At 36.2% G+C, this 20,562-nt stretch overlaps 1 protein-coding gene across 1 annotated transcript in view; it reads right to left on the minus strand.

The window, feature by feature from the left end:
* LOC136027626 (hemicentin-2-like) overlaps positions 1-10,692 on the minus strand; it is a 152,528-nt gene extending 141,836 nt beyond the window's left edge. The window contains exon 1 of the mRNA XM_065705043.1: positions 10,609-10,692. The gene's annotated coding sequence lies outside the window, so the exon portion shown is untranslated. The remainder of the gene's footprint in view (positions 1-10,608) is intronic.
* Positions 10,693-20,562: the final 9,870 nt, after the last annotated feature.

Raw genomic sequence — 20,562 nt, forward strand, 5'->3', positions numbered from 1 at the left:
TCTGTGTCCATAAACTTGGTCAAGCTTGGATCCAAGGCTTCGAGTGTGCTCAGCACTGGCAATTTATCTGTGAGTCTTCTGTCAAATTCGGCTAGTAGACGGTCAAAAGTCTCGGAGTACTCTCGCTTCATTTCATCCTCCAAAGTAGTAGTCATATTTCCAGATTGGATGAAGTTCTTTCCTAGCGTCGAAGTTGTCACAAATTGTTTCAGATGCTTGGTGATCTTTTGAGTTCAAATGCTAATGGCTTAACACCTTTATATTTACCTAAGTAAAAAGTTAATAGGCTTAATGATGTAGATTCTTCTACTTCTCTCTGTGCTCTCGTCTTTAGAGTCTTATGGTAGTGTTGGCCTACAATCTGGGATTCGACCAGTAGAGGATGTCAAGCGTCTCTAACTTTCATAAGGTTTATGTGTCAAGAATAAAAATGTTTACTTACACATACGATACAGTAAATGTACATAAGATGAGGACAGAAACAGAATAAGAACTGACTTAAGTAATCTAAAACGGTGGCTTATATTCACTATAAAAAAAGAAATAAACGTCGAAAAGTATTGACAGGAACTGACCTATTTTAATCTATCAACTTAAAGGAATTACTGCAAATATTCAGGATTTATAATATTAATATGATCATCTAGGAAATGGGCATTTGACAGAACTTGAGAATTTTAATCTAGCCTACTTTCAAAGTGTATAATGATTAATAGCAAATAGCGTAATTACCCCAAGGGTCGTCAGGGGATTATTCTTTTTGGTTAATAGGCGTGCAGTAATCTCTAATCAATTGGACAGAATGGATTATGTTGGACATAAGGGACTATTATGCCCGGAAAAGGGCCCTTTGTGGTGGAAGCTTGAGTCCCCTGTAAAATCAGGGGTGGGCATTTGCCCACCCCTGACCCCCCCCCAAATGGCGCCTCTGAACAAAAACTAAAAAATGGAATTTTGATATCAATAGCTACATCAAAAGAATCGCATTTGAATGCTGATTTTAGATATATAAGTTTAATCAAGTTTAGTCTTACCCATCAAAAGTTACGAAAGAATTTTCAAGCTCCTATCTACAAAAATGTGGAATTTTGTATTTTTTGCCAGAAGGCAGATCACGGATGCGTGTTTATTTGTTTGTTTGTTTTGTTTTTTTTTTCCCCCAGGGATGATCGTTTCGACCCAGTGGTCCTAGAATCTTGCAAGAGGTCTCATTCTAACTGAAATAAAAAGTTATACTGCCCTTTTTAAGTGGCCAAAAACATTGGAGGGCACCTAGGCCCCCTCCCACGCCAATTATTTTCCCAAAGTCACCAGATCAAAATTCAGAGATAGCCATTTTATTCTGCGTAGTCATAAAACCTTATAACTATGTCTTTGGGGACAACTTGCTCCCCCACAGTCCCCGTCGGAGGGGCCAGAAGTTACAAACTTTGACCAGTGCTTACATATAGTAATGGTTATTTGGAAGTGTATAGACGTTTTCAGGGGGAATTTTAGGTTTGGGAGGGGGAAGTTGAGAAGAGGGGGATATGTTGGGGGAACTTTCCTTGGAGGAATTTGTCATGGGGGAAGAAAATTTTCATGAAGGAAGCGCAGGATTATCAAGCATTATTTAAAAAAAATACAATGAAAAAATAAATATGAAAAAAAAAATTTCAACTGAAAGTAAGGAGAAGCATTAAAATTTAAAATGAACAGAAATTATTACGCATATGATGGGCTCATCTCCTCCTAATATCTCGCCCTTTTTAAAGCTAAAGTATTTTTAGTAATTTCAACTATTTATTCTACGGCTTTTGTGATTCAGGGGTCAATCTTAAGAAATCGGAACAAAATTTAAGCTTTAGTGTAAAGAGCGAGGTTGTGACGAGGGGTTGAACCTCTTCGTATACGTAATAAAAACATGTGAATACAGAAGTTCGCTACGTAAGCTAATTTGTAAGTTGGGTATATCTTTTACTAATAAAAACATTCGTAAAAAAAATTAAAAGTTCTAGTTGCCTTTTTAAGTAACCAAAAATCGGAGGGCAACTAGGCCTCCTCCCCCGCTTCTTTTTTCTCAAAATCCTTCAATCAAAACTATGAGATAGCCATCTAGCCAAAAAAAATAAATTTGGAAATTTCTTTTTAATTATTCATATGTGGAGAGCCAAAATCAAAACATGCATTGATTCAAAAACGTTCAGAAATTAAATAAAAAAAACAAGTTTTTTTAGCAGAAAGTAAGGAGCGACATTAAAACTTAAAACGAAAAGAAATTACTTCGTATATGAAAGGAGATGCTTCCTCATCAACGCCCCGCTATTTACGCTAAAGTTTGACTCTTCCTCTTAACTCTACTTTTTAAAACAGTAAAAAACTTTAGCGTAAAGAGCGGGGCGTTGATGAGGAAGCATCTCCTTTCATATACGAAGTAATTTCCGTTCGTTTTAAGTTTTAACGTCGCTCCTTACTTTCCGTTAAAAAAAACTTCTTTTTTTTTATTTACTATATATAAGATGCCAACATGCACATCGAGTTCTTGCTTCATGCTCTCACTTCAAGGACAAAAAGATGGATCTGAAGTGCGGTTATGTACATTGGATATTTCGAAAACTTGGACTCGGTTTGTCATTGCCAATTGTAGTATTCTCTTACCCAGCTTAGAACGTATTCATAGGTTTTATTTGTCCTTCGTTTTTGGTATGGAAATTCATACATCAACTCTTGTCAGGAGATACTTTTTAGGTAATATCCAAATTCACTTAGACAGGGAGTTGGGGGCTGTCACCATACCTTTTTAGTGCTTGAAATAGTGACTAAGACCACACTGCCTTTCCATAATAAACAAGCACAAATTAGAAACAACAGGGAAAATCTTTTCAAGAAAGTGGAAATCAATTCAGTGGATATTTCAGCCCTATATATATATATATATATATATAAATTTACATGTTTTTTAATTTTTTTAAGCATTATTAGTTTTAATTCTCAATTTTTTTGTGTAAGTTTATCCATATATGTTTTTTGTTCTTTCTCTCTCATGTTGTGCTGAAGACGGCCCTTGCACATAGGGCCGAAATATCCACTGAATTGATTTTCACTGTCTTGAAAAGAATTTCCCAATTGTTTCTACTTTGTGTTTGTTTTTTAGTGCTTGGTTACAACCTGCGATATCTCGAGTCTCAATTATGTTTCACGGGCTTATCAGGTTTATATCATATTACACAGGCAGGTGATCTGTTACAAATTAGTCATTTAAAGTTTAGCCTAACTAAGTCGATTCAGTTTTTTTCTAAGCTGTTTGAAAGAATTGGCCTTATTAGTTTCAATGCCAAACGTCAAAGAAGCTTTCAGAATTGCGGCCTGTTTTCAGTTAAGATTGTTCCAACATGGCTACGGTTTGGGATTAGTGTTTGCTCCTCTCTATCACCTCTCTGTTCTAGTACAATTTTAGAGATTAGAAATGAATTTCGAACAGGTTATGCTAAAGTAATTCCAGATCATAACCGATATTCTCGTAAGGTCAAGACTTTACGATAACATCGGCTATTCTAGTCATTTTCTGTCAGGTCTACACCCATTCTTTGATACTAGTGATATGCAGAACATTAGAGTGCTATAGTATAGAGTAGAGTACTGTTACTGTAAATACCTTTTATATATGTGTCACTGGTATAGGAACCACAAGATTAGTCGAACGTATAGTACAAGTGATGTATTGACGTCCTTTGATAAGTTAGATTCTAAGTTAAATGAAAAGGCTTGCCTGTGGTTAGGTTCTTTTCACCCTCTTGTGCGTTTTCGTTTACTTATGAAAGTTTCATTTTATGTGTGTGTGTGTGTTAATACATTTCCATATGATTTAATGTTTATATATGTGTATGTAAAGGTTCATGCATAATTCTATAGGGATGTTTCTTCTTTTTTTTTCTTCTTTATCATTTTTTTTATTACTCCACTATTAAACGCATATTGTATAGAAAGTTACAAATAAATTATTGTGGTATTTTTTCATGTAGTTTGACATCTCCCTCGGTGCCCCTTAAGTTTTGACTTGTTTTACCCAGCTCTTCCTGAGTTATTTTAGATACACTATTTTGGCAACATGGATTTAAATACTTTCTTTTAATTAAATTCCATGTCCTACTTAAGATGGCAAAGAAATTTTAATTTAATACCATTCGACATTCCAGAGATATTGCATATACATCGGTTTGACAACTTGGATGCAAATGCTGTCTTTTTATTTAGTTTGACATACCCCTCAACATGCTATGAAAATTTTAACTTAGTAATCTTAGCTGTTCGTGAGTTATTGCAGAGATGCCCCTTTGAAATCCTGGATGCAGAAAGGTTCTTTTGGGTTAGCTCAATTCCAGCACCCTTAAGACCCAAGGAAGTTTCAAGCTGCCACCCTTTGCTGTTCCCTACATATTGCAACTACGCATTTTTGATGACCTGAATAGAAATAGTGTCTTTTCACTAATCTCCTTCAACACTCCCTGAAAGTTTTAGTTTAAGACTTTTAGCCGTTTATGAGATACAATGAATAGAATGTTTCGACAACCTGAAAGCAAATAGCGTCTTTTGACTAGTTCATCATCCCCCTCAACATGCCCTAAAAGCTTCAACTTAATATTCCCAGCGTTTCCTGATTTATTGCATATACGTCCTTTTGACAAACTGCTTCTGCATTGTTATTTTTATTTATTTAGTTTAACATCCTCCTCAACATGCCTTGAAAATTTGCCAAATTAGTATTCTTAGCCGTTCCTGTTATATTGCGGATGCATTCTTTTGACAACCTGGATGATTTTAGTATTGTTTGATTAGCTCAACATCCCCCCAACTAAGTCCTGAAACTTTCAACAAGCACCTTCAAACAATCCTAATCTATTACATATATACCCTTTTGATGACCTACATGCACAAAGTATCTTCATTTTGGTTCAGCACTCGGCCCAACAGTTCCTTGAGCTTTGACTTGATGCCATAAGTTGTTTTTTTACCACTTTTCTGGTCAATAAATTTAATGTTAGAATGTACTTTAAATTTTCCAGAGAACATTTAGTCAAAATGTTCGATTGCACGTTGATTTGCGCTCCATAGTTTGGATTAGACAGGAAGAAGGATTTTCAATCATGTGAATTGAACTCGCTTCTTCTCAAACTCGCTTCTACATTCAAAGTGCGTGAGTATAGATTTGCACAAACCGCGCAAGTCAAGAAGTGTAAAATTCAGTCAAGGTGCGTCGAGTTAAGGTGCTTAGAATCCGACTAAAAATACAATCTATGGCTCTGTTTTGGGCTTCAGGAATCATTTAATTTTTGACATAGGGGGGGGGGGGATAATTTTAAGTACAGTACCTCTTCTTCGTCTAAGCTAAACAAAAAGGTAATGATTGTCTCGTGATACAATTTTGCTTTTCAGTTTATTCTGTATAAAGGGGTCCCGCTGTCCCAGGGATTTACGATTATAAGTTTCAAGTTTTACAGAAAAATGTGGCTGGCAAAAAATGGAGACAAAAGTTCCTGGTTCTCTCAACCCTTTCTGAAAACTTACATTTTGAATTTTGCCTATTCTCTTTTACCCCTCGTACTCTCTGGAAATTACAACTTTCTTCAGTTGGGACGGGGGTCAGTGGCGTGACTCTGTAAGCTTAGCCAGAGTAGACCCAGCTCTAAATGGGTACCTGGAAAAATCTGGGGAAGGTAAACAGGAAGGGTGTGTGAAAGCACAGGATGGCTGGCCCCCAACCCCCCATTGCACTTCCTGGCTGAAGGGCCAAGAAACGGATATCAGCACCGCCGGTACGGACTGTAAAGTCTAATGCCGTATCCTTTACCTTTACCTTATTTGATAGCCTCCATCGGCATACACATTGTCTTGAGACACCAGAAAAAAAAAGTCCCAAGGGAACTCTTAGAACATAAACTTCTAGGCAGATTGAAAAATTAGTTTTTGGGCCTCTCTCATCCCTTTAACAAGCATAACCTTTATCCATCCCTTTAACCCGCTTAACCTTATTTAACACTCCATAAAATTTTCAACTAGACCCCTCTGAGCTCTTACAGAGATATTATTGCTATGTTATTTCAATCAGATGCTTTGCCATAGCTACTTTTTATTTAACCTGTTATTGTACCTTAAATAGATATTATGTCACGTATTTCTTTTTTTTTAGTGGCAGAACTTTTAGATGGGCCAGATATGACTATTTTTACCCCTACCCCCAAACATTTTCTGTAAGTTGTAATTCCACCCCCTAATCCAATCCCAAATATTGTAAATGCGCTAATTTGATAACATGGGTGCATAGTGTCTTCTGATTTATCTCGCAACTCTGCCCCTTATAGACTCCAAGCTGCATAGGGGGCTATAGCACCGGCAATTTTAAGCAGATCAAATGCATAAGAATTCGAGGTTTTCATTCCCTTGCCTCAGTAAAGAATCTGAAGGCCCTTTATTGCCCCTCAAGACATTCTGAGAGTTTCAGATCGACCTAATTTGATAATATGGGTAACATCTCACAACTTTGCCCTTTATAGATTCCAAGCTGCATAGGGGGCTATAGCACCGGTAATTTTAAGCAGATCAAATGCATAAGAATTCTAGGTTTTCATTCCCTCGCCTCAGTGAAGAATCTGAAGGCCCTTTATTGCCCCTCAAGACACTGAGAGTTTCAGATAGACCCCAAGCCGACTCCGGGATTGAGCACATAAGTTGTTTTCATGGCCCAGAAACATATAATGTCTTTTATTTTGCCTCCACTCCTTTCTTCCAATCAGAATTTCAGGTTTACTGGGTCCCTTGACTTTCCCTGGCCCTGCATCCCTGTGCCTTCCCTTATGGTAATACCTGTCTTGTAATTGTAAATCATTATTTTCTACTGTCTATCGTTTTCTTCTTTTGGAATCTTTTGCTGTCATCTATAAAATAGAAAGATGCATTGATCAAGAATTTTCTATATAGATAGCAGTGTTTACTAGCAAAAATTAAAGGAGTATTTCTAGTAACAACTATGAAAGAGAAAAAAAACTATGAGAAGATACTTTCGTGTAAATATGTAAGAACGATAAGTTAATTAATGAAACTAGCTAATGAAATTTAGTTTTTTTAATAAATACCTGTGCAAAGCACAATAATCTGCAAGTGTTTTTTCAACGGTGCAAATGCTAAATTGGCTGAATTCATCTGACACACAAGTAAGAAAATTTACCAAGATGATAATCAATTCCACATTTTGGTTACTCTTTTGAAATATTTTTAGCGAAAAAAAGTTGTTTACTTAATAAATTTTTTCATTCTGTTGAAAAACGAAGATTCTAATTCTTCTTATAAACATCTAAGTTAAAAAAAGCATAATGATACTTGTTGAACGAGAAAGTCAAAGTGATAGGCGCTCCATTGATAAGTAATTGTTGTGCGTTCTTGGGGATTCTGTTCAAGCATGTTCAACACGTTAGTAAAAATTTAACCACGCACTTCTTAGCTCACAAGTTTTTCTGTTTACAAATCTGGCTTCTTCAAAGATGACAAATACTTCACTGATTTATGCGATGAGCATGTCAATAATAATAATAATGTTACACTTTATCTGTCTACCTAAGGATTTATTGGGGATAAACAATATTCTCTATAAATAAAAAAAAATATGTATGATTGGGGGAAAAATATTAAATATGACTACAAGTTTTTTCTACTTTTTAATTGACAAATAAATTTACTGTTTTCAAGGTCAGTGGTGTAACTCTGTAAGCTCAGCCATAGTCTACCCAGCTCTAAATCGGTGCCTGGAGAAATCCAGAGAAGGTAAACAGGAATGGTATGCGAAAGCACTGGGTGGCTGGCCCCCAGTCCCTATTGCATTTCCCGGCTGAAGGGTAATAAAACGGAGATCAGAGCTGCCAGTAGTGACTTTGAAGTCCAATGCCGTATCCTTTAACTTTTTTTGCTTTTTCTTCAAACTTAGCCCCACGGTTATAGTTCAATAATATTAGTTAAAATTTTCCTTACCCATGGCCCTTGGGTATAGAAATTTTCCGTTCAAATCCAAAAATCAAAGACTGATTTTATGAGTGAAGCTCAAACTCTAATTCAACTTCTTCTGTAATTTGTTTGCCATTATGTATAAAATTTGCTTCTAAAATTTAGGATTCATTGATAATAGTATAGAAGTTAAGAAGGGAGCATGTTCTAAACTAATTAGTATTAGGTAGTAATAGGTACTAGTGTATTTAGCCATATATCAAATAAGCTACCCTGCGAAAATGTAGTTCAATCCCATTCTCGTGCTAAAATGAAAGGAAGGTTAAGATGGCTATACCTCATTTTATGGTTGAACGATGAGAGATTGCCAACGATTGTATCTTTGGCTATCTATCCAGGGACCAACGAAAAGGGTCGTTCCCAAACAGGGTGGGAGGCCATAAGGAAAGATTTAGAGGAAATCGGAGCTTTAGGTACAGGGGTAAAGAATGAAGCTTCTGAATTGATAGGGATGGGTAATCAGGCTACTTGGTATTGAAGTGATTTGTTAGTAGTAGTAGTAGCAGTAAAACTAGTTGCTGTTCCAGGTACAATGGAGCAAAGATGTGTTTTGTTTTAATCATTAATATTTTTAGTATAATACTAACTTTTGATTAGTATTTTTTTTGTGTTTTTTTTAGCACTTGGTGAAAACCCTTGTCGATGTGTCTGCTTTGTCCTGTTCACTTCTTTTCTGTCTACTGGGTGATATTACCTTTGCATTTTCAATTATATTTTTTTTTTGTTTATGTGCCGTTGTCTTTTCAAACAAAAAATTATAATGGAATTAAATTTGTGTAAATTTCCTCATCTGTCATCTACCAGAACTAAAGTAGTATAACAGCAAACTAAATATAATAGCCAATAACTTCGAAATACGTAAAGGAAAATACGGGTAAGTAATGACGTTAAATTAAAACCACCTTTTTCCATTACCATTTACCATTTCTATCGGAGGTTCTTCAGTTAAATATCAAGGAAACGTTCGCCTCTGGCCCAACTAATCTCAAGACCAGGGTGAAGAGCAAAAACCACAAAGGATATTACACTAGACCAGGGGTACATTTATTCGGTAGAATAAAGACAAATGCTTGTCCAAATAGAGGATTCTATTCAACAAATGCTTACCGCAAATATCATCGTCACCCCTTCCTTTTTCAGATATCTTTTGTCCAGTAGTAATATTGGCATATCTTAATGTTTTTATATATGACTTACTGCCTTATCAATGCCACTTTTATTACCTTATGGTGCTCAATGCACCAGATTATCAATGCACCATTGCACCATTATGGTGCTCAAGGCCTCTAAACATAGAGAAAAAAAATCAACCAATTTTGCTAAATTTTGCTCATTGGCTGCAGAATTATCATTTTTATTCTTTTTATTTCCCTCAAAATCGAATAGTATATAAAAACATAAATGAAAATGAAAACTAAAAATGAGACAATAAACGAAATTCGGCCTATTTAAAATAGGCTTAATAAAAAAACTGTAGGAAAAACCACATTAAATATTATTTAAATTGTGGAAAAAGGGATAAAGTTTTGCATACAGGAATTTGTTTTAGACTTAAGATAAAAAATATCCCTCCTAATCCCAACTAATTCAAATGGTTCTTTAATTCAAAATTTCAAAACTGATTCAGTATTTATAAAACCAATTGGAAAACCAATTAAAAATTTCCAGTGTTAAATAGAGCGACCGCGAATTAAAGATAAATTGCAGATTATAAGACGTCAAAAAAGAAAGGCAGGAAAGAGAGCATGCGCGATGGCAACTGCATTAAAAAGAATACCACGACGATGGATATTACGAAGCTGTATTATTGAGACATATGCCATTTCTATTTTTTCTTCTTTAATATTTAGTTTTAGTATTGAATTCAAATCTTCAACTTAAGCACAATAAGGTAACCCTTCTGGGTTTACTCCAGACAAAGAATAGTATCAGAAGCCTGGAATGAAATACTCCTGAAGTGAAATGAAACAAATTAGTTCAGCTCAGTTACTGTCATCAATGGGAAATATTGACATTTTTTAACATAGATAGAAATGCCTGTTTTTTAAAACTTACTGAAAAGGGTATTGAAATTTTTAATTAAACTTGGTTTAGAACGACTCAATAAAATAATATCATCAGTATATGCAATAAAAGACACATCCCATTCTGACAAATAAGGAATGTAGGTTAGTGAAAGAAGACACTACTAGACATGTATTAAAAATATAAGGGATAAAACTCCAAATTATCAAACTCAACGACCAACAGAAACCAGATTAGAAAAAGAATCAGAAGAAATATTTCTTATTCGAAGCCCCCCCCCCCCCCCATACCTGGATCAGTGAACTCTAACCAAAAAGGAGAATTCCATAACTGATTAGAGCTGAAGAAGCGGAAGTATTTGAAATATTGTCAAAGGGCTCCTCTTACGTAAATCAAAATAAAATAGGGAGCCGGAGGAATTTCACTGATTAATAGTTGAATCAAATGTCGCATGGGGATGGTCACAGCCAATTCCTTTTTTGTAGCCTACTTGATTAAGGCCAACATCCAAATGTTAGAAAAGATCCTTTATATACAGTCCAAAAAGCTTACCGACTATAGAACCCTTCGTTATCGGTATATAAGAATCACAAGGTCGGATATCTCTTTTAATGGATTTTGGGATATGAGTTACTACCCCAACCTGAAAAGATGAAGCAAAATTACCAGACTTAAGGATAAGATTAAAAAGATTTTAAAGAACAAGAAGAAGAAAAGTTGGAGTTAATTTAATATGATTAGAGTGGATCCCACCCTCATCTTTAAAAGATTTTGGTTTTAGTTCACGATATGAACCCAATAAAGATTCAAACGAAATAGAAAAGTCGCGCAAATTGAACAAAAAGCATTAATATTTGATCAGCATGTAAAAGAAACGAATTGAGGACAGAAAAGGTTTTTATATATTCGGTTTGCAACGTTTTACTCAAAATGTCTCTCTAGCACCATACTTTAAGCAATGTAATAATTAAAAATATATACAATTAAGCTCAGGCTCTATATTATCATGATGACGATTCAGGTTAACAGGCACAACTACCTTTTGAAACAAAGATTCAATAAAAATTTATAAACACGAACCGAATTGCATAAAAAAATTACTAAATCTATGGCAAGCAAACGTAAATGATTCAAAAGACAAATACACGTGATAATGTGGAAAACCAATTGACTAAAATACCATCAAAAATTTGTTAGCAAGAGAAGACTTATCGGTGCGAGATAAAATAGAAATAAACCAATAAATAACACCACCCACTGGGCAGCCTCCAGTAGGACTTAAAGGAACCATAAATGTATAATACAAACTTGTAAGGAACTTAAAATGCTTAACAAATGGTCCGACAAATGGTCCCCTTGCAAACAACTAAAAAATGAATGCTTATTCGAGTTACAATTTTGGAAACTAATCGCGTTATCGCAGGGAGTATTTTTCGTTCATCTATGTTTTCCACTTCTACGAGCACACCTCAGAGTAGCTGAATCACAATTTTTTCAATGTAAGAGAAACTTTGACAAACAAAACATCTTTTAGGAATCACGCTGTCTTTTTCAACTCTGAAGATCTCGTAACCATAACCTGATCCCATGGATGATATTAAATAAAAAAAAAGTTTTTTTTTATTTAAAATAAGGAGCAATATTAAAATCGAAAACGAACAGAAATTATTACGTATATGAGGGGGTTCACCCCCTCGTCAATAACTTACTCTTTACGCTAAAGTTCGAATTTTGTTCCGGTTCATTAAGAACGACCCCTGAGTAACGAAGGCCGTTTTGAAAGTACTAAAAAAACTTTAGCGCAAAGAGTAAGGTATTGACAAGGGGGAGAACCCCCCTCATATGCGTAATGACTTCAGTTCATTCTAAGTTTTACTGTTACTCCTTAATTTAGTTGAAAAAACTTGTTTTTTATTTAATTTCTGATCTTTTTCTAATTAATGCTGGGAAATTTGGCGCCCTTTTCATGAAAACTTCCCTTCCCCCGTAAAAAATTCATCCATGGAAAGATTCCTCCACGTAACCCCCTCCCTCAGACCCTCACCCCCGACCAGAAAAAATTCTCCATGAAACGTCTGTATACTTCCCAATAACCATTATTATATATAAACAATGGGCATAGTTCATAACTTGCAGCCCTTCTCTTGGAGACTGTGGGGGATTAAGTCATTAGAGACATAGTTATTAGATTTTTCGACTATGGTGAAGAAAATGGCTATCTAAAAATTTTGATTCGGTGACTTTGGGAAAAAATGAGCGCGAGAGGGGACCTAGTTGCTCTCTAATTTTCTTATCACTAAAAAAGGGTACTAAGGTTTATAGTTTCCATTCGAATGAGCCATCTTGCAATATTCTAGGACCACTGGGTCAATACGATCAACCATGAAAAAAAAAAAATAAACACGTATCCGTGATGTTTCTTCTGGCAAAAAATTCAAAATTCCAATGTTTTTGCAGATAGGAGCTTGAGGGAGAAATCAAGGTCAGAGATGGGCAGTTTTCCCCTGTCCCATATCAAATTACGCCTCTGCTGGTAACTTTTGACTGGTCTAAACTTGATGAAGACCAAACTTGATGAAACTTATATATTTGAAATCAAAATAAATTCCGATTCTTTGATGTTAGATTCTAGTATCAAAATTCCGTTGCTTAGAGTTTCGGTTGCTTTTGAGCCGGGTCGCTCCTTACTTACAGTTCGTTATAACGAACTGTTTGATACTCCTTCAAAAAGACTTCCAGATCAAATGACACTTTTACCGTTTTGGACCTTCCAAGCCGCATGAACTCCAGGATCCCAGGCAAAGTGGCTGGTAGATTTTTGATGTCAAACTCGATATCTACACCACCGATTATTCCTTTAAACATAGGATTTTTTAAACTAATGCCACAGCCAGGGAAAGAACCATTTAGATCAGAGGAAACCTTTTTGCCAGGTTCAGCCGCTACAGGAATAAGATCAAATCACTGGTCTTTTTATTTCTCTGATACAGCTAGGGCTGAACTTATCTAATTAATTTTTCCTGGAAATAGGATCACCTAACAAAGCAGGTGGGTTATAGTCAGAGCGCCAGATTCTGTATCTCGCTTATTTCGATTAGTACCCATGCCGGAAGGTACAAAAATGTTAAGGGTGGATCCCATGGTAGTTGACAATGCTGAAAACGAATATCGTAGGGCGCATGTTCGCCGTTGGGGCGTTTCTGAGATATAGGCCAAAAACACCAAATTTGGCCTATGATGATTTGATTTGGCCAAATGGGGTCCAATGATTCTAATTTTTTTTTACAGACAAGATTGGTCAAATCCAGCGTACTCTTACATCAATAGAAAGAAGAGACTTGGGGCTACACGAATATGATTTTTGTTTGTAAAAAAAAAAAAAAAAATAGTACACGTTTTACTGCAGTTTTAAAAAAAGTCTATTTTCGTCAACAAATTTTTCTATTTTCGTCAAAAATCAATTTTTGTCAACAAATTTCTAACAGAAAAGCTAAAAACTCGAAATTTTTTCAAGATAAAGTTTTTTTTTTATAATAAAAAAGAAAGCCCATTTAATTCCGAACACATTGAGCTAAGAAAAAAAGTTGAAATTATTATATCTGGGGTGTCTGCAACTTTTTTAGCGAGTGTACCCAATAATATGAATTTTGTTTAGTAACCTGCTACCTAGCGGGAAGTTGATTGATAAGCTGAGCAGAAGAAATTGATAAGCAGAAGATCAAAAAGAAAAGCGAGTCAGGTAGGCCAAGATAAAAAAAAACAGTTACTTCAAGTTGATTCAACATGTGATCCTGAGGCAAATACTGATTTGCTGATGGATGATAATGAAGAATATGACACAAATTTGGATGATCAAAAAACAATTTTTAAAGAAATAGAGTTTTTAAAAGCACTTTTGGTGTTGTAAAGTTGGCTGGAAAAGTGAGTTTAAATTTTTTTTTTTGCAGAAGTAAGAGACTTAATGAAAGCAATTTACAAAATTAAATATCACGAGAAACTAGGTGATACTGACTAATTTAGATTTGTAAGGACTGATAAAAAGGCATGTTACATTGATCAATCAGATTTAGTATTGGAACTTCCAGTTCTAGTGAAAATGCTTGTCAATGGAACATCTGTGATTTGAAATTGATTTGTCAATATTTAATCTAACATCTTGCTTTTCCTTCATGAAGCACCAAACAACCATGCAACAGTCGAAAAATATCTGCGAACGTTCACGGCGATAAGTAAAGCTGTCGGATGTGACGATATGGTGGTCAAGCGAGATCTCTTCATTTATCAGCTAGCACAGGGAGTGAAAAGTAAATACCCGGATGACTTCAAAAACGTAATCCTACGGGTGGGAGGCTTCCACCTCCTGCTCAACTAACTAAAGGCAGTTGGTAAGATAATGGACAGCTCCAGACTCAAAGAGATTATAGTGCAGGCAAAGCTGCTGCTACCTGGTACATGCGAAAAGGTATTTCAAAGGAACGGCTACTACCAAGATATCAATGCCTACTGCATACTGTACAAGGTCTTGCTAGCCCTCTACTGGGAGTCCTTGGAAGAGTATTACTCCGAAGCACAAGAAGACTTATCCCATCTAGACCAGCTGGATAGTGCCATAGAGTTATTAAGGATTTCATTGGCAAACGGTGCTAACGCGCAAATTGCGCTTCAGAAGGCAAACGAAACCTTAATCACTTTGGCTCCCATAATGAATGCCTTCAAAACCCTTCGAAATGCGTCACCCACGTTTGCTTTCTGGGGGTAGTTCTTGGAAATACTTGAAATAGCGATGCAATTCAATCATGCTGAACGAGACTGTGACTGGGAGTCTCATTTGACAGCAACTTCTCGGATGTTGCCATACTTGGTGGTGGCTGATCATCCTCAGTATACAAGATGTCTCATACAGTACCTATATGACATGCGAAGTTTACCACAAACCTTTCCTGATGTATACAGAAGGCTCATGAAAGGATACTTCGCAGTGAAGAAAACGCACACCAGGTTTACGGCCACCTGTTCCGATCAGATACCAGAATGTACAGTGAACAAGGATGCAAAGACGACGGCCGGAATAATAGGAGAACAAATGGATGAGAGACAGACTAAAGCTTGGATTCTTACCTTACTGATTTCCGCTGCCATCAGCAATGGTTTTCTGCAAGTAGTCAACGAGACACTGAAATATCACGAAGACAATCAGTCGACGACGACGCGATTACAACTTTCACGAGGTAGAGTTCGAGACATTTTCACTACATGTGGCAATCCGTTCAGCAGAGTGGACTTCGACCTAGTGGATATTGTGACGTCAGAAGTTATGGACGATGAGAAGATTGTTTCTGATATTACTTGCGTAGCCACAAAAGGAAAAGAGGTGGCTGAGGACTTTCTGTGCAACAGGAAAGAAGATGTGAAAAAGGTTGTGCTCCGAACTTTCCCTTCAGAGAGAACTCAGAAAGTGAATGATGTCCCTAAAACCGATCTCCTGAGCTCTGAAGTAACAGCCTTGAAGAGAATCATTACTGCTCAGTTGAGCTACGGCGAAGAAAAGGAGAAAGCCGTTGCAAAGTTCCACACAAAAGAGATTCTTCCTTTCCCTCCATCCATTTTTGAACATCTTCCGCAACAAACAACCAAGACATCCTCTGGCTGAAAAATGAGGGCGGGGAACAAAGCTGTGCTGTTGAACTGGCTAAGAAAAAAAGGAGGACTTTCAGCTTGGCCAGCCACTTTGAAATCCAAAGAAACAACATCAGCTACAGTACACATCATTGACCTAATGTCCAAGATAAGGTCATATCGGCCTGCCAGGTCTGAAACAGTCAAATCCTTCGCGGAAAGATTGCTTTTATTTATTTATTTATTTATTAATACCAAATACGGTAAGCTTTCAAGCTAGTCGCAAAGCAAGCTTGTCGCATAATTCAGCAATGTCTATCATTGCTGAATTATCTTCCAGTGGGTATTTCTGAAGTCCACATTGTCGCACATCAGTACAACGGGCTGTTTGGGAAGCTCACGGACACCGGAGAATTGATCTCCTTGAAATCAGCATGCAGACTCCAACGAGGGAAAGGGAAAAACCTCCAGATTTCCGCTCTTAGCACAATTGAAGAATGGGATGCTCAGCGTCTAAAAGCCGGTTCCTCGAAATTTTGTATGAAACCTGGGAGCAGATGAGTGATCAGCTTCCGAACGCACTCAACCTTTTTCTCTCAGGTGGGTTCAAGGAGAGATTCAAAGTGTCTCTGGTCAAGCGTGGCTACTGTCCAACTTTACCAGACCGCGGTGTCCCCAACTTTTGCCTCAAAATGGTGTCTGTGACAGAGCAGATCAAGGATGCAGAAGGGAAGCTTTCAGTCGACGCGTTTAGAGAATTTTACGACCTATCAAAATTCCTGGTCATTGTAAACAGTACGGTAAACAGGCCGGATTCAATTCACTGGCCAGTGTAAGGGCTTACATTCGGCGCCAGAAACAAGATGTGAAAAGACTTCCACCTTCTGACGACACCTTCAAGCCATGCATACGAAGAGCCATATTCGCTACATGGATAATCTTGTCGTCAGTACAGGCTCGGCTGAGCATTCCAGATCCACTTCTCCTTGGATGGAAGATGGCTGAAGGGGGAGTAGATGCGGTCGTCTCAAACTGTAAAGCATCAAGCCTGGAATCTTACTGCAGATGCAAAAGTGGAAGATGCAGGAAAGACTGTCGCTGCTCAAAAATGAAAGGATGCTGCAGCTTATGCTCCTACCGCGGAACGAGGAGGGCATGAAGGGAGTCTGACCTTGCCCCATCTGAATTCTCGGAAGAAGAACATGAGGAATATTTGTGAAACTTTTATTTGATACCTTTTACTTTTAATTACAACAGGTCCCTAATCAGTTACTGTTACGCAATTTTACGGGTAGGCCGAGTAAGACAACTCCAATGCGTTGACTGAATCCATGTGTAAAGTAGAATTCTTTTATGTAGTAAATAGCTCAGTCGTATTACTTGCAAATCAGGTCCCAAAAAGGTAATTGCAGACGCCTTAGTACACCAGAAAACATATTCGTCCATTTTATAAAAAACAAAAAAAAACACAAAAAAAAACACTTTTTTTAGTCAACATTTTTTAAACCTATTTTTATTTTTAACTACAAGTTAAACATTTTAAACAGTTAGGAAGTTTGAAGTATTCCTACCCTTTGAAGAAAAAAAATATGTCCCTTTTCACGATACGGCTAGTGATCATTTCAGTGACACTAAAAAAAAAAAAAAAAATCGCAGACCTTTTAAAAATAAAAATAGTTTATATGTTTTTATCTCAAATTGTATGGAATTGAATGCGCTTTCTTTTCGAATATTAAAAAAAAATTTGTTATCTTGAAGAAATTTCGAGTTTTTAGCCTTTCTGTGAGATATTTGTTGAATTTTACAGCACTTATTTTGAAACTGCAGTAAATAGAGAAAAAAATAGTGTTTTTTTTAAATTTAAAAATCATATTCTTGTAGATCTAGATCTCTTCTTTCGATTGATATAACATTACGCCAGATTCCTCAACCCAATATGTCGCAAAAAATCCTGAATCGTCACACTTAGTTATAGGCTAAATTTGGCGTTTTTGGCCTATATCTCAGAAACGCCCCAACGGCAAACATGCGCCCTACGATATTCGTTTTCAGCATGGTCGACTACCCTAGGATCCGTCCTCAGCATTTTTGTACCTTCCGGCATGGGTGGGTGCACGATACAGAATCTACAGTATCATAGATACAGCAACAGTATCTACTATGAGAGACTATTGGCAATTTATTTTAAGATTAATGTCAAACATAGAGTTTATTTTTTAACTATCTGAAAAAGGACGGATATGTTTATAACCTGCTGTCTGTCGATGTGCCACTCTAAGTGCTTATCCGTGACCCTGACACCTCCCTGACTTAAACTACAATTGTAATACGTATACTAAATTAGACAATTTCTGAATCAGAAAGCTCCCATGATTGAGAATCGGTTGCGTATATAGGCTGAAGGCCCTTTTGGCCCATGACACTATAAAGGCCCCAACTATACCTTTAATTTTCTTTATTTTTATCACGGTGATCCCACATGATTAGAATTTACAGCAAAATCAAAGCTTTAGACCGTCTAAAAAACCTTATAGGAATCATGTGCACCCAAGCAGAATCGTGGATGTCTATGAAACTTCAAAATTGCAGAACGATCTAAGTATAAAATATAGACGGCGTTCTAACCCTATTTTTCATTTTACAATCTTTGGCTCTAAGGAATCCTTCAATTTAAATCGTAAAAAAATAATGACTTTTGTTATAATTATTAAACTGTTTAGCTTTACTAGAGGTTACAATTTAGAAATCGCGGATACGCCAAAGACTTCAAAATAGAGGGTGTCAAGAACATATTAAAAGTTATAAAATACGTTAGTGCATATGTCTTAATATTAAGATAAAAAAACAAACACATGAGATAGAGATCTAACAATCTGAATATAAAATATAGATGGCTCTCTGACCCAGCGTGACCAGACGAGCTTGCTATCCACCCGTGGGCTCGTTTTAGCCGTCAGGGGTGGCCTGAATTTTCAAGTGGGCGTGTGGAGGGAACAGGGGCTTTTTTTTAAAAAAAAATGGGCTTATTTTGAGCTTATTTTGACTGAAAGTTCGGAACTGTATGAAAATTCCAAAATCACTGTGGCTCAGGCATGGTTATAAATCGGAATGACAAGAGCCCTCTTTTAACGATACCCTATTTATTCTACATCGCTTTCCGTCTAGGGAATTTATTTCTGCATGGCTGAAATAGCTCTGCGTTTCAGGTGTTAGGTTAGGATGCAAGCAGAATAGGGCAAATTTAAGGGAATATACTTATGAAGTTTCTTATTCCAATTGCTATAAGGAATTTTATTATTGCTCAGATTATGGCAAGACTTGAATTTTATGCAGACCTACTCTTTTTTTATATATTTGACAGATCTCTGGCCCAACCTTTTTGTGGCCTAGGCTAAGTCTAGAATTGAGGCTGTTGCGAAAAAATCATGTTAAGAAAACAATTTATACTGTGTAATATGCAGATTAGCCTAATTGTAATGGTATATTCCTAGAGAAGGAAGCATGTTAAGAAAACATTTCATACTTGATAATTTAAAGAAATAATAGCGGCTGATATCTTGATGGTAGCCGTGCTATGTATAACCCCCGGGCCCTCCCCCTTAATGCGAAAATACATATCTAAAATTTGTCCAGTGTACCAGTAAATTTAATCAACTGTGACGAAAGACGAACCAGAAAACCAAGTGATGGGTGGCAGAATGCATTGGGAGTCCATTAGGGGAGGGATTAGGACATCACTTTTTATGATGGTTTTTCAGACTAAAGTATTTTCTGGGAAGATATTTTGAAGTAACCTGCCCATTTCTTCTCCTTTTCCCTATGGCAATGACCTTTGATGACCTTTAAAATATCTTTGTTTTATAAAAGTTAAGCCTTGCAGAAAAGATCTTCGGCTTAAAAAAAGTACAAGAAAAGTCCGCTTTACACCTCAGTCCAAATTTGTGAAGTTTCAAAGATTTGAAAATAAGTTTCCTATATATAGGAAAAAAATTCTTAAAATTCTATGGCTTAAATTCTTATGGCTTAAAATTCTACTTTAACAACAGGAACTACATTCCCAAACTAAAATCAGAGAAAACAAAACTCAAAATTAAGGTATAATGATGTTTTGTCAAAATTCTAAGACTTAGAAATCAGAAGGGGTTAACATAGCAGAATGGGAACGCCTTCCCAGTGTATGTTTTTGGCCATGGATTCATCACCGGAAGTTTTCTTTTACTAACTTAACTCTTATATGATATCAAAAAGTAGCTTGTCTAGAATTTTACCTTACATACTTCCCACTTATTTTAACACTCGCTCTTGTTTTAACCCATCTGCCCATAAATTGAATCTATAATGTCAAAATCAAGAAACAGAAAACAGATTGGAAATATAGAATTTGGGCTGGGCTGGCCTCTATTTTCACATATTGAAGGGTGCAAGAGAATAAAATTCAATTACAACCAAAATGCATTAACCATACTTATTTATTTTGCAAGGTTTCACAAAGATTGTTTAAGGTCATCAATTATCGCTGCCCTCAAGAGGAAGAAGGAGGCATAGGTAAGGACGAGGAGAGAGGAGAAGGAAGGAAGAAGGAGATGGAGTATTTCAAAATATTTTCCAAATAGATTATTATGGCTCTCGATGCATTTTGTAAGTTAATTCACCTGACTCAAATGTTTTCCAAGACAGCAAAAAGCCACTAAAATAGAAACTATATATATATATATATATATATATATATATATATATATATATATATATATATATATATATATATATATATATATATATATATATATATATATATATATATATATATATAAATCAAGGTTATTAGTCTTACATAAGAGCTATTGAATAGGAAACATGCAAGAAAAATGTATGGAGAAATATTGTAGTTAC

This window comes from Artemia franciscana, chromosome 5 (genome assembly GCF_032884065.1).
Source record: "Artemia franciscana chromosome 5, ASM3288406v1, whole genome shotgun sequence".
Lineage (NCBI taxonomy): Eukaryota > Metazoa > Arthropoda > Branchiopoda > Anostraca > Artemiidae > Artemia > Artemia franciscana.